The following is a 13,092-nucleotide window of genomic DNA, read 5'->3' as shown; positions in this document are numbered from 1 at the left end:
TCTAAGGGGATCCAATGTCTGTCTGCCTGGGATGACATGCTTGACAAGCCACACTGCTTCGCAAGGGAAGGCTTGCACCTGTCACCCCTGGGCTTCCGGATATTGGCAAAGGCTCTTGCCACCCCCATAGTGCCTTTTTTAGGCAAGGCTCAAATGATAAACCTACCGCCCTAGAAAACAAAAATGGAGAAAAACTAAGGGTTATACTGCTCAATGCCAGAAGTCTAAACCTCAAGATGCACTCAAGCCCTCCTCAGTATGGAGAACATCGATGTCTGTGCTGTGACTGAAACCTGGTTCAAGGCTCCTGAGAGCACCCCAGCACTATCAGGTTATACCTCATATCATGCGTTCCGGCCCCAAAATCTGGACCGAACCACAAAAGGAGGGGAAGTATCCATATTCATAAAGGATACCCACACCTCCAGGTTAGTGGCAACGCACGAAGCATCAGAGACCATCCAGGTGCAATTAACCATAGGTAAAACTGCCCTACGGTTTGTAACATGCTACAGACCACCTTCTCAAACTCAGGAAACCCACACAGCCTTCCTGAAGACACTGGAGAGTATGAATGTCTCTCCAAACACCATCATATTGGGTGACTTCAACTACCCAAACATAGACTGGGAACATTACTCAAGCCCCAACACCCTAGCCCAAAGGTTCCTTGAGTTCATAAACTCAAATGCTATGGAACAACTAATCACCATTCCCACAAGAGGAGAAAATATACTAGACCTGATCATCACAAACATGGGGACAAAATGCTCCACACCGGAAGTATATGCCTCATTGGTGAGATCAGACCATAAATTAATCTCACTGGAGATCCACATCCTGCCCCCACCCCCAGCAAAAAAGACCACAGTGAAGAACTTCTCAAAAGCAAACTTCACACTTCTTAAGACTGGAGTGGTATCCTTCAAGGCCCCGAGCCAGTGGAAACCACAACCCACGCTGCTGAAACCCTTACAAATGCCTTCTACGAGCACCTCCAGGAATGTATGGATCAAGCAATCCCTAATAAAATCAAGACCCTTTCCACCAAAGGCAGGCGCCTGGTCTGGTGGACTCCAGCCATAAACAAACTCTACAACAAGAGGAGAAAGCTACTACATGACAGAGCAAAATCCCTAAAAGGGAAGGCATCTCTGATCAATACTAGCAAAAACTACGATCACTCATAAAATCATCCAAGGCCAACTTTGAGAGAAAAATCGCTAATGACACAAAAGACAATCATAAAGCCTTCTTTAGCTATGTTAGAAACCTGGGTGGAAACTCCCAGATATGCTCAGAATTAGTCCAAAATGATAAAAAAATCACTGAACCCACAGACATTGCCAACATACTGGCAGACAGGTTCAGTGCAAATTTCTCCCCTCCCCCCCCCAAAAGGAGAAATATCTATCCCACCAGAGTCTAGCCTCCCAAACATCTCAGATGCCCAGGTGAGAGCTGCTCTCTAAAGCAGAAAACACAGCATCAATGGGACCAGACGGTGTCCCCGGCTGTGTGCTACACGAACTCAATGAGGAACTAAACCCACACATAAGGCTGCTGTTTAATCTTAGCCTTACTACAGGATACGCACTCCAAAGAATGGCGACGGCAACTGTGGTCCCACTCCACAAAGGCGGTGCTTCTACGGACCCTGAAATTACTGCCCCATAAGCTTGACGAGCCTTGTCTGCAAAGCTATGGAGAGGATCATAATGGAACTCATAAATAAAGACATTGGGGACCTACAGACACTGGATCCTACCCAATTTGGCTTTGTCAAGGGCAGATCCTGCCTCTTGAACTTGGTCGACCTTTTCGAAACAGTCACTAAGGCCATTGATGAGGGTAAGGCAGTTCACACAGCCTACCTTGACCTAGAAAAAGCGCTCGACACAATACCCCACTCGGGCATCATAGAAAAGCTCACCAGCTTAGATGTAAACCCATATGTCACAAGATGGGTTGCAAACTGGCTCAAGGACAGAACACACAGGGTTAGAGTTGCTGGTGCCATGTCAGAATCTAAGCCGGTCACGAGCGGTGTCCCACAGGGCTCAGTCCTGGGCCCCCTCTTGTTCAGCATTTATTTTTCTGAAGTGCAGGCAAACATAGGGGGATTGTGGCTGACAAAATTTGCAGATGACTGCAAACTGGGCACCATAATTGACACTCCATCAGACACAGACATCCTCCAGAAAGGTCTCATAGAAATGGATAACTGGTGCAGAGCCATGGCCTTAAGCTAAATGCCAAAAAATGTATAGTCATACCCTTTGGGAAAAACAAGGTAACCCCTAATTACCACATAGGTGGTAATCCATTAAACACGGAAGAAGTTATCAGGGACCTGGGGACCCAAGTTGACAGTAACCTCTCTTTGACACTCACATTGCCAAAGTGGTTAGGAAGACCTTCTACATTGCCCACCTGATCATGAAGGGATTCACATCCAGATCAGGAGAGGTCATTGTACCCCTGTACTCTTCACTTATCAGACCAATGATTGAGTACAACGCCCCATTCGAATGTACCTTACCCGACACCTGCAGCAGTTGGAAAGACCCCAAAAGTTCCTCACCAAAAGGATAAAGGGGCTCAAACATATGTCATACGATGCCCGACTGAAGAAACTCCAGCTCTATTCAGTTGCATACCGCCTGCTCAGAGGTGATCTGTGCCTGACATACAAGGCCATGTCCAACCCAGAATTAATGGACATGCTCCACCTCAAAAAATCCAAATCCACCAGAGCCACGAGAGCAAGAGACTTAAACCTCAACACTGATATAAATAGGACGTGCTGGAGGGACAGATTCATCACCCAGAGACTCCCTACACTATGGAACAGAATCCCAGTCCATGTGAGGCAGAGCCCCTCACTGACTCTGTTCAAGAGAAATCTTGACGAGTGGATGGGAGATCGTAGGTTTACCCCAGGAATCATCTCTGTATCACTGCTGGACAGAGGCACAGCAAACTAATGGGTATAGCATTCTCATCCTAAGGGGTGGTAAAAGCCACACACACTCTGGCTAGGCTTATAAATGCCCTAGGGCAGATAGCCTAGTATGAACCTATGAACCTATGAACCTATATATATATATATATATATATATATATATATATATATATATATATATATATGTGTGTGTGTGTGTGTGTGTACAATGAATAATCAAAGAATTTGTGCAAAACACAAAACATCGAACAAACTCATTGGTGATTATCATTATCACCACCTAAATCATCTAAAATAGTAATGGCAAATGTAACACATGATTAGTGACTCTGTTTGTACCTGCATATTTACATATGCATATCAATATTTAATTCAACACACATTCATACATATGTGTATGTGTACATGCATGCATATATTGCAATCGTTAAGCTTTTTTGCCTGAGTAATGTGCATGCATATGCCTATGTGTATGCATGCACATAGGCAATTTATTCACATAGGTATACATCTTATAATTAACAGACATGGTTGATACTAGCATCCATAGTCACACATACCAAAATAAAATATCTTCATGTTCACCCACAAATATGGTACTTATGAAAGTATGTATTAATGACCACACAAATTACACGTGATTATTCTTCAAATATCTCTGAAATTGATATGCCCTGCATGCATACCACTCAGCTATACAGATTTTTGCCTCTTATTTTTTGGTCTGTTTCACAAAATTGTGCTTTTCTGGCAAAACATTGAGGACTGTAGTCAGAAAATAATGACAGGCACTTGAGTTTCAGACTTTATACCCTGCAGGAGAACCATGCTAATGCAAAACCTGTTCTAACAATTTAAGTTTGTAAAAGCAATGTTTAAAAAATGTTCCTATTTTTGGGCCTTTGTCCCTGCATTATTTATGGCTTTGTCCAGATTTCTTGCTCTGAGAGGTTGTGAGGTATGCCTGCATGATAACACTTACTGCAAAGTTTAGCATTACACATTGTGCAATTTTTAATTTCTGAATACCCGCCTTCTGTGTTTTATGTCATGTAAGATCAGCAACAATCTACACACATTACATGGTACCTTTAAGCAAACATTTAATTGTGCATTTTAATAAAAAAGTAAAACAAATAGATTTGTACTGTCCTCTCTAAGGTGCCCTGACTTAAACTTAATCTCTGTATGAAATCATTTAATTTATACCCATTATTCAGCTTTGTGCTTGTTTGTTTACCTATTCATTTCAGTTTGGTAACCAAGAAAGTGGATTGGCTGACAGACTCTTTTCAGTCACAACCTGACCTCCATGGTACAAGACAGAAACAGAAAACAGAAAATACAATAAAGTATTATACCAATTTCTGAAGGAATGTCAAACAGTTTGGCAAAATGCAGAAGTGGAATTCAAGCACGATGATAGATAAAGATCAAAAGAAGTGAAGTGAGAGCAAACTATAGCTATAACTTTCAAGACCAAACTAATAAAACTGGACAGACAAACAATGTGAGACAAGATCCAGAACATTTTGGAAAAAAATGTATATAAAGACATTGCGCATAATACACAAACACCACAGATATAGCCAACCTGCTGGCAGACAAGTTCAGTGAAAACTTCACCCCCCTGGCCCCCATCAGTAAACCAGGACATCCCCAGCACCTGCCCTCTCAAAGGCAAAAAGTACGGTCTTCATGGGATCTGATAACATCCCTGGCTGCATCCTGCATGAACTCAGGCATGAGCTCTCAGCTCCATTAGACACCCTATTCAACCAAAGCCTGAGCACCAGCTTCATCCCAGCTGAATGGAGGATAGCAACTGTCATCCCTCTACACAAAGGTGGAGCTTCCACTGACCCAGGCAATTATAGGCCCATCAGCCTAACTAGCCTGATCTGCAAGGCCATGGAATGCATCATCATGGACCTTATAAACAAGGACATTGGCAACTTCCAAAAGCTTGACTCCACACTGTTTTATTTTGTCAAAGGGAGATCATGCCTGTTAAACTTAGTCAACTTCTTTGAAACAGTCACCAAAGACATGGATGAGGGGAAGACGGTGCACAGTGAAAAAATATATTGAAAAAATATATTGAGGTCTCTCTCTTGCTTACTGCTGCTTACTGCTTGCTCTTGCTGTGGGATTTGAAGTCTTCTTAAGACACTCAGTCTTGCTGGCTGGAATCAAAGTCTGGTTATAATTGCATTCACAGTCTGTTGCATACAGAAACTTGCAGAATAAAGGATACCAGCATACTTAACTCAACTAAAAGACTATAAAGAATATATACTTTCAGAAGTAAAACATTTTTTAAACATAAATAATACTCCTGAAGTCTCCATTGTTTATGTTTGGGATGCCTTAAAATCATATCTATATGGACAAAGTATCAGATGGTATAATAATAAAAGGAAATCTTGGGATAAGGAATTGTTAGATATTCAAAGTAAATTAGACTCTTATAAACATAATAATAAAGAAAATATTATGGACAAGAAAGTTATTGAAGAAATAAACAAACTAAATGAGAAATACAAAGAAATTTTAACTCATAAAGTTAAAATAACTTTAGAGAAATACAAGTTTTTGTCTTATTCAATAAGCCCCAAATACTTACATAGACTTAAAAATAAAACAAAAAGGTTGAATAAACAAAACCATATCAAAGAAATCTTTTCTCTAAGGAAAAAGAAAAATGTTTCTAGTATACCAGAAATACTAGCTGAATTTAGAAATCACTTTCACAAAATTAACCATAATAACATTAACATGGAACCTAAAGATAAAATAAAGGAGTTTATAACCACAAACATGAATAAAAAGCTTAATAAACAACAGATTAAACTATTGGACAAGAGTATTTCATATACAGAAGTTATTACACAAATAAATAAACTTAAATCAAACAAAGCACTGGGTAATGATGGTATTATACCAGAGATATATAAAATCCTTTCTAAAAGTACATATTCATTAATACATTCTCCCCGGGATTCATGAACCTTGCGCCAGGCGCCCGCATAGCGTCGGCGTTATAAAGCCAAATATGGCCACCGAGCGATTCAGGTATGAATCAATCCCATCGGCACTACCGGCGCAGCGCCGCCGCCCCCGGCGTAGGTATGCTAATCACACTGTGTGCGGGATAGCACCATGCAAATGAAGGCAAATAGCGATCCAGGAAGTTGTGCAGGCGTAGCGAAAGGGCAGGGCAATGTAAACCAAAAACGGTTTACATTTAGCCAAACATGACCAAGGAGTAATGGAAGGCTGTCAACGTCAGGTATCATACAGGTGCAATATGCCAATGGCAAAAGGCACCGAGAATGTCCAAAGAAAACATGCACAAACTATAAATAATGACATAATTGTTATGTACGCAGAAACCGCAGCAGAACCCCCGGATATGTGCACAGAAGGTGCAAAACAATTAAATAATATGACAATGTCCTAAAAGAGCAGTATAATACACATTAGATGCACAGCCACCACACACCATAGTATGTATGGAAAGCCTCAACCCCAGCGCAAGGGTTGTCAAGGAGTGGCGGCAGTGTTCGGCGCCGTAACCATGTATTAGCAGTCAATGCCATGCAAATGAGGCAGATAATAGTGAATCGCAAAACCGGCGCCGGTGTAAGGATGGAGCAAACGGCGTAGCGGTAGTACACCGAGGAGTGGCCTACACGGGATACATGTCAATCGCAGAGGGGTGTGCCACTGTAGGAGGAAGCACATTGGAGGCCAGCAAACATGGGCTGTACAATGCACATCACAGCAGCAGGATCGGCGTGTGAGGAAATAGATGCGCTGAGAGTACATAATTACCGCATAGATGCATGTGCACGAGGATGACTACGTTTCCCAACCCAGTCATGTGACGGCCTCCCCGTCAACAACCACGGATATAGGAAGGTAATGCGGAGAATATGAGGAAATGCGGAAGCAGTGTAATCGGAGCCGTAATGAGCAATCAACACCAATCAATCCAGGAAGGGCAAACGGCGGCAGCTGACAACTCTGCATGCAGACTCCTGCAAAACGGGAAAGGGGAGGCATAGGAATGCAAAGATAGTAGGGATGTAGTAGAAATGCAAAGAGCAAAGAACCGAAATAGCACAGCCAAGTACAGAGGTAGCATAACGGCGGTGGCAGACAAAATGCATCATATGCCATGTGCCTGCAGGATGCACTGCAGGCAATAGTAGGTGCAACGTGCAGAAACAGTAATGTAAGATGCAAAGCTAAGCCAATGCAGGCAACTGTAATGTAACACTAAAGGCAATACCGTTGCAGTTGCAATGGTAAAACACCGAAGATAATCCACAGATACGGCTGCACAGACACACCCAATGACATCACCGTGTATACAGCACAACAGTATAAAGTGGAATGCACACAACACACAGCGCAATTTCCCAAACGCCGCACCGTAGGGTGTAAACACACGGGGAACTTTTAATATGTATATGTTGGGTGCCGCCGTGGCCGTGATGCATAGGTATGTGTCAGAGACAGACGGAGTTGCGGAGGAGGGTGCCGACAACTACCGTAGGCCTCATAGGAGAAGGAGAGTGTTCAGACCAAGGGTGACCTACCAGGGGCTGCAAGACCTGGAGATAGTAGAGCGCTACAGGGTGGACAGGGACACGTTACAGCAAATAGTGGAGCTGTGCCGCCCATGCCTGAGAACAAGAGACAACAGAGGGGAGCCCATCCCAGTGGACACAAAGGTATGTGTGAGCTTGCGAATACTGGCTACAGGTACCTTTCAAAGGCCAACCGGGATATAATGGGTATCTCACAGGCATCAGCATCCAGGGTACTACACCAGTTCCTGGATGCCATGTTACGACATGCCCATGAGTATATAAACTTCCCCAGATCTCAGGAGGAGTTGGCTAGCAATATGCGCCACTTCCACCGTGTGGCACAATACCCGGAGGTACTGGGTGCGATAGACTGTACGCACATAGAAATCAAGTCACCGCCCAGGGAGCAGGGTAGACGCTACATAAACTGCAAGGGATACCCCTCCATCAATTGCCAGGTCGTGTGCAATGCGCAGGGCATTATCATGGATGTGTGCTGGCAGCCCTGGAAGCTACCACGACTCCCATATCTGGCATGCCTCACAGCTGTATCAGGTATTCGCCAGGGGACATCACACAAGGTCACCTTGTGGGGATGCTGGCTATGCACTGGAGCCGTGGATGATGACACCCATCAGAAATGCACACACACACATGCAAGAATGCCATAATGAGGCACACGCACAAACCAGAATAATCATAGAGCGTGTGTTTGGGATGTTGAAATCACGGTTCCGTGCTTGGATACATCCGGTGGAGCCTTGCAGTACTATCCAGGCACATGTGCCCACATATTCATAGTATGTTGTATGCTACACAATATGATTCTGCGGAAACAGCTGCTGCAGGGACATAATGGTCTAGGGCCACCAAGCCCACCACAACTGCCAAGGCAAGCACAGGCACAGGGCGTTCAGCGCCATGAACACACTGTGCCAGCCCCAGTAGGTAGACGGAGGCACTCCAATATGCCTACGCCCTGGCAAAGAGGGAACGATAGCACATACTTTGACAGCGTGAGGCCCCATGGACTGACACCTCCTTACCTGCACACACAGTGAAATGGACACCACACAAACATGTCCGCCCGTAATGTGTACCGTATGGGCGGACCTATGTGTGACTCCAACAAAGGCACCACCCAAACACTGCACACCCAATAGCCAGCAGAGCATGGAACGCCAACACCTCAACCGACGCGGTTCTACAGCAGACGGCGAGGCAGATGCTGCCACTGTCGCCGCAAGTCGACTACATATGTACTTATGTGCATACACAGATACGGAAATAGATATCAGTACACACGTAGAAATATATGTACACATACACAGATATAAAGTACAACAGGTTAATATGGAACCCAGGGATGCAAGTTTACAGATAAGTAAGACGCGAAATCTCCACATAGTAAACATAGAGAACGACAACCCGATCATCCGGGAGGGTGGGCAGAGCAGGGAACGCCAGCCATGGAAATGTCAACCTGCATCAATACATATCCGCGGGTCGGGATGATCGCCAGGCCACGGTACAGTAACGGGATATGCGTGTCATATCCATAGGATATGAGTGCGAGGTACACACCGCCGCGATGCGGCCAACGTAGGTACTGTGTGCAACCGTCGGTGCGAAAGTGGCAATCATACCTGTCAAGTGTATGTCATTATGAGGAACGTACCTCATTTGGGGTCTAAAACAGTTCATGTTCCTCGCAGTTCCTCAAAGTTCCACATTGAAAGAGTTTGTCACACATTCATTGTTAGGAATGTATTTAAATGAAATCCTGGTAAATAGAAATTAATCAGAGTAATTCATTAAAGGTTCTTCTTTGTAAGTAAATCAGCATATTTTAACCATCCTATGACCTTCTTAGCTGAAGTTGTTAGTAAGCCATTAGTATGTGTTTTACAGTTTGCCCATTTGTTCCACATTATGAATGTGTGTGTTCCTCATTTTGGAAATGGAAGGTTGAGAGCTATGGCGGCAATATGTGTATGTGTGAGGTGAGGTTGTCGTGTGTTCCACTGTGTGTGTGTAATGTGTGTGCCACTGTAAAATGTGTATGTAGGTGACATGTCACAGGCGGAGTGTAATAACATGCGTAGGCATACAGTACAGGAACCATAGGCGTATGTACAGCAGTACCCACAAAGTAGTACTGACAACTCCTCAGTGGCTAGGCGCGTGGCGACGTAAAACGATGCAAAGCGGAAATGTCCCAGAATGTACCACAGGGCCATAGCCAACAGGAGATGCAAAGGACGCATGTACAAACCATGACCGTATGTATGGCGGCCATATGGTAGACTCAACACGATACGTCGGCAACGTTACACAGCATCAGGCATGTACGGCGAAAATATGAATGTGCTATCCCGGCACCGATCGTGGACACTTACGGTCCCGTAAATACCGCTGTGTGTTCCACGACCGTTAAGTAAGCAAGCGCCACACTAATAGGAGGCTACCGGTAGCATACAGGCCGTCCCAAGTACAGGACCACAATCACCGTAACTATCAGTGACAAAATGCCAATGGATAGTAGGCACGGATGAACATCCACAGATATGTAACCGATGTGAAGGAGGAATACGTGCAGGAAGCACACATGCAGGCGATACCGACACCACACGACATCAACAAAACAAACATTCCCAGAACAACAGACAGGTAACCTGCAGCTCCCCAAGTAGGGATGGAGCACACACACAAGCATATCTTGTATGTATAAATGCAAGACCCACACCCCGTACTCGTCACCCACATCCGCAGATATACCCCATCGCACATATCAAAGGGATAACAGCCAAAACCGTAGCAAAAACATACAGGCAGTCAATGATAGCGGCATACCCGCAACAAGCCGCGTGGGAAACACTAGCAGCAGCTGATGCATCCTTGCATCCGTTGTGTACAGGAATATAACAGCTATGTTACACATCTGAATGCACAACGCCATCGACAGACACCGCCAGGACACGGACACCCACATGTCGAACAGAATACCATACCCAACACACACAATCCACGGCTAACACCACAGCGTAATGTACCTGACACCACACATAGCGTATGCAGTCACACAAACATGATACAATACATACCATCCCCACGAAGGTAGTGCAAATAACCAATGGGCACACGAGGAATGAACCATGGCCTAGTTTCACGGGTAACGTACAAATGGAGGAGGATCACCAGTGATATGCGGATAACTACACACCGAGGAACAGCTATAGGCGTGATGAACCCACATGCCTCAGGTGACGACGAATAAAAGGAAGACTCCCTGGATATTCAAACCGTATGTTCATACCGAACACAAAGTGAATCGAAAGCAAGGAGTTAGAGGTAAATATTGACGAATACAGAAGCAAAGGCCGGAAAGGTATGTCGAACCCACGAGATGTACTGGTGTGTAACGCATGATACGTATGACTAATCTGCACTGTATGTGAACGATGTGTGTAAGTAAAGATACCTGTCCATCAGGCAGAGAGTGGTGAAAGGTGGTTATGTAATGCTAAGCCGCGGAGCATACCAACGACTGTGGACAACGTGTGCACAGCAGCGGGACAACATGTACATAGCCGTGATAACCCAAGGTCCGCCATAGGGATTCCAAACACAGAACAATGCCACCACCCACGCTGATGCTGTCAGTGGATATCGAACAATGAAGTGCCACAGCAGGGGATAGGACATGTATGTATAGTGTCACAGCACACATGTGCATGGGCATATACTGTCGATGTCATACGGAATGTGCGCACAACGTGCACGTATCCCTCGCAGTAGGGGTGACTATGTCAATTATGTGTAATGCAAAGCTGTCATGATGGATATGTTCAGAAATCATAGACAGTATCACAGGCATAGCATGCATGAAGGAGGGATGGCCTACTGTTATGTACATAAACACGATATGTATGGCCTGCACATATGGGACAGAGTAGTAGCAGAATAGGTACCTGAATTGGAGGGAACAGCAAGTAACCATGTCCAAACGTTCCGTAGCAGGTGCAATGTGTGCAACAATGATGTCCGTCAGGGCCGTGTGTAAACACATGTGCAATGTACACAGTAGTGTCACCCTCCCCCCCCATGGTAGTGTCCACTGAACGGCAGAGGTGGATGTCAACTGTATGTCTATACAGTACTTCCGCTGTGGTGGTACCATGGGTCTGTGTCACCCTACCAGCAAGGGAGCTATCACATGACTAGTGACACAGTGTGTCCCTGTGGGATGTGCACAGGACCTATGTCCCACAGCACGGTGTGTGTCCAGTCTGTGGAGGTCACACAGATGCCCAGGCTGAGCAATGTGGCATGTGTGCACACATGCAGGAGTGCTCCTCCCACCCTGCCCACTGCAAACGCCATGTAGGAGTACTACATGCATCAGTAATGCGGAGAACATGGCCCATGGCAGAGTAGATGACATCCCTGTGTTAGTGGTATGCAGGTGAGTACAGATGTGTTTCATGACTGTCATTTGCATATGTAAACTGTCTGAGCTGGGTAGACATCACGGCATGACTATACTGAGACATGTTAAGTTGTATCCATTGTGTAAGGTACACCACATATGTGTTATTGTAACACTGCCCGCGTGTACATGTGTGTATGGCACAGGTACAAGGGCACCCAATGTATCAGCTAGACATACGGTCCAGAAATGCGTGGCCCTGCACATGTGTACCCACGCCATAGTGGAATATGGCAACCACAGCAACATGTGGGGCATGTGTGTGTACAGCAACCATGTACAATGTGATATGCATGTATAGGGACAGTATCCATGTGATACACACTGCATGACTGTCACTATGCAAAGGTGATGTGTATGCACTATGTGTGATGTAACTGATGCAATGATATCTACATGATATATCTGCCACACTGACACCTGTATGGTTGTTAGCAATATGAGTAGGATGAGCTAGAATGCTGCCAGGTATGTAGATGTGGTATATGTAGGCATGGACAATACTCTGTGACAGCATGTAGTGTATGTAAGCAAATAGTGAGCACGAGGGGCCACATGACGGATGACTGTGCAATGTCACACGTACCTGACTTGTTGTAGTTAGCATGATATGCCTGCACCACTGTGTGACCTGTACAGGAGGCACATGGCGTAACATCCTGAGACATAGGGTACGATGTGATGCTGGATGTGTACATTGGCAATACCATAAAGTGGAATGGCGCTGAAGGGCAAAGAGCGGATAATGTCTGATTTGATACCCTCTGTACCACACCAACCACCCATGCAATGGTATGACAGGTGGCCAGCATGTGGATGTGGTGTGCTGTGGTGCACAGAAGCCCAACAAGGGTGCCAGTAAAGGCATGGAGGTCGTCAATAAGTGTGTGAAGCATGTATGTGAGGATGTGGCCCAGTGCCATACTGAATGGCCCAGTCATGGGTGTACAAATGCAGCCCCATACGTGCAATGCAGTACCACCCATGTGTAGTGTGATAGATGTGGTAGTGTGGTGGTCAGGGTACACAACATACAT

The sequence above is a fragment of the Protopterus annectens genome, chromosome 10.part0, assembly GCF_019279795.1.
Source record: "Protopterus annectens isolate FY-2018-M chromosome 10.part0, PAN1.0, whole genome shotgun sequence".
Taxonomy (NCBI): Eukaryota; Metazoa; Chordata; order Ceratodontiformes; family Protopteridae; genus Protopterus; species Protopterus annectens.
Note: the sequence above shows the minus strand (reverse complement) of the source record.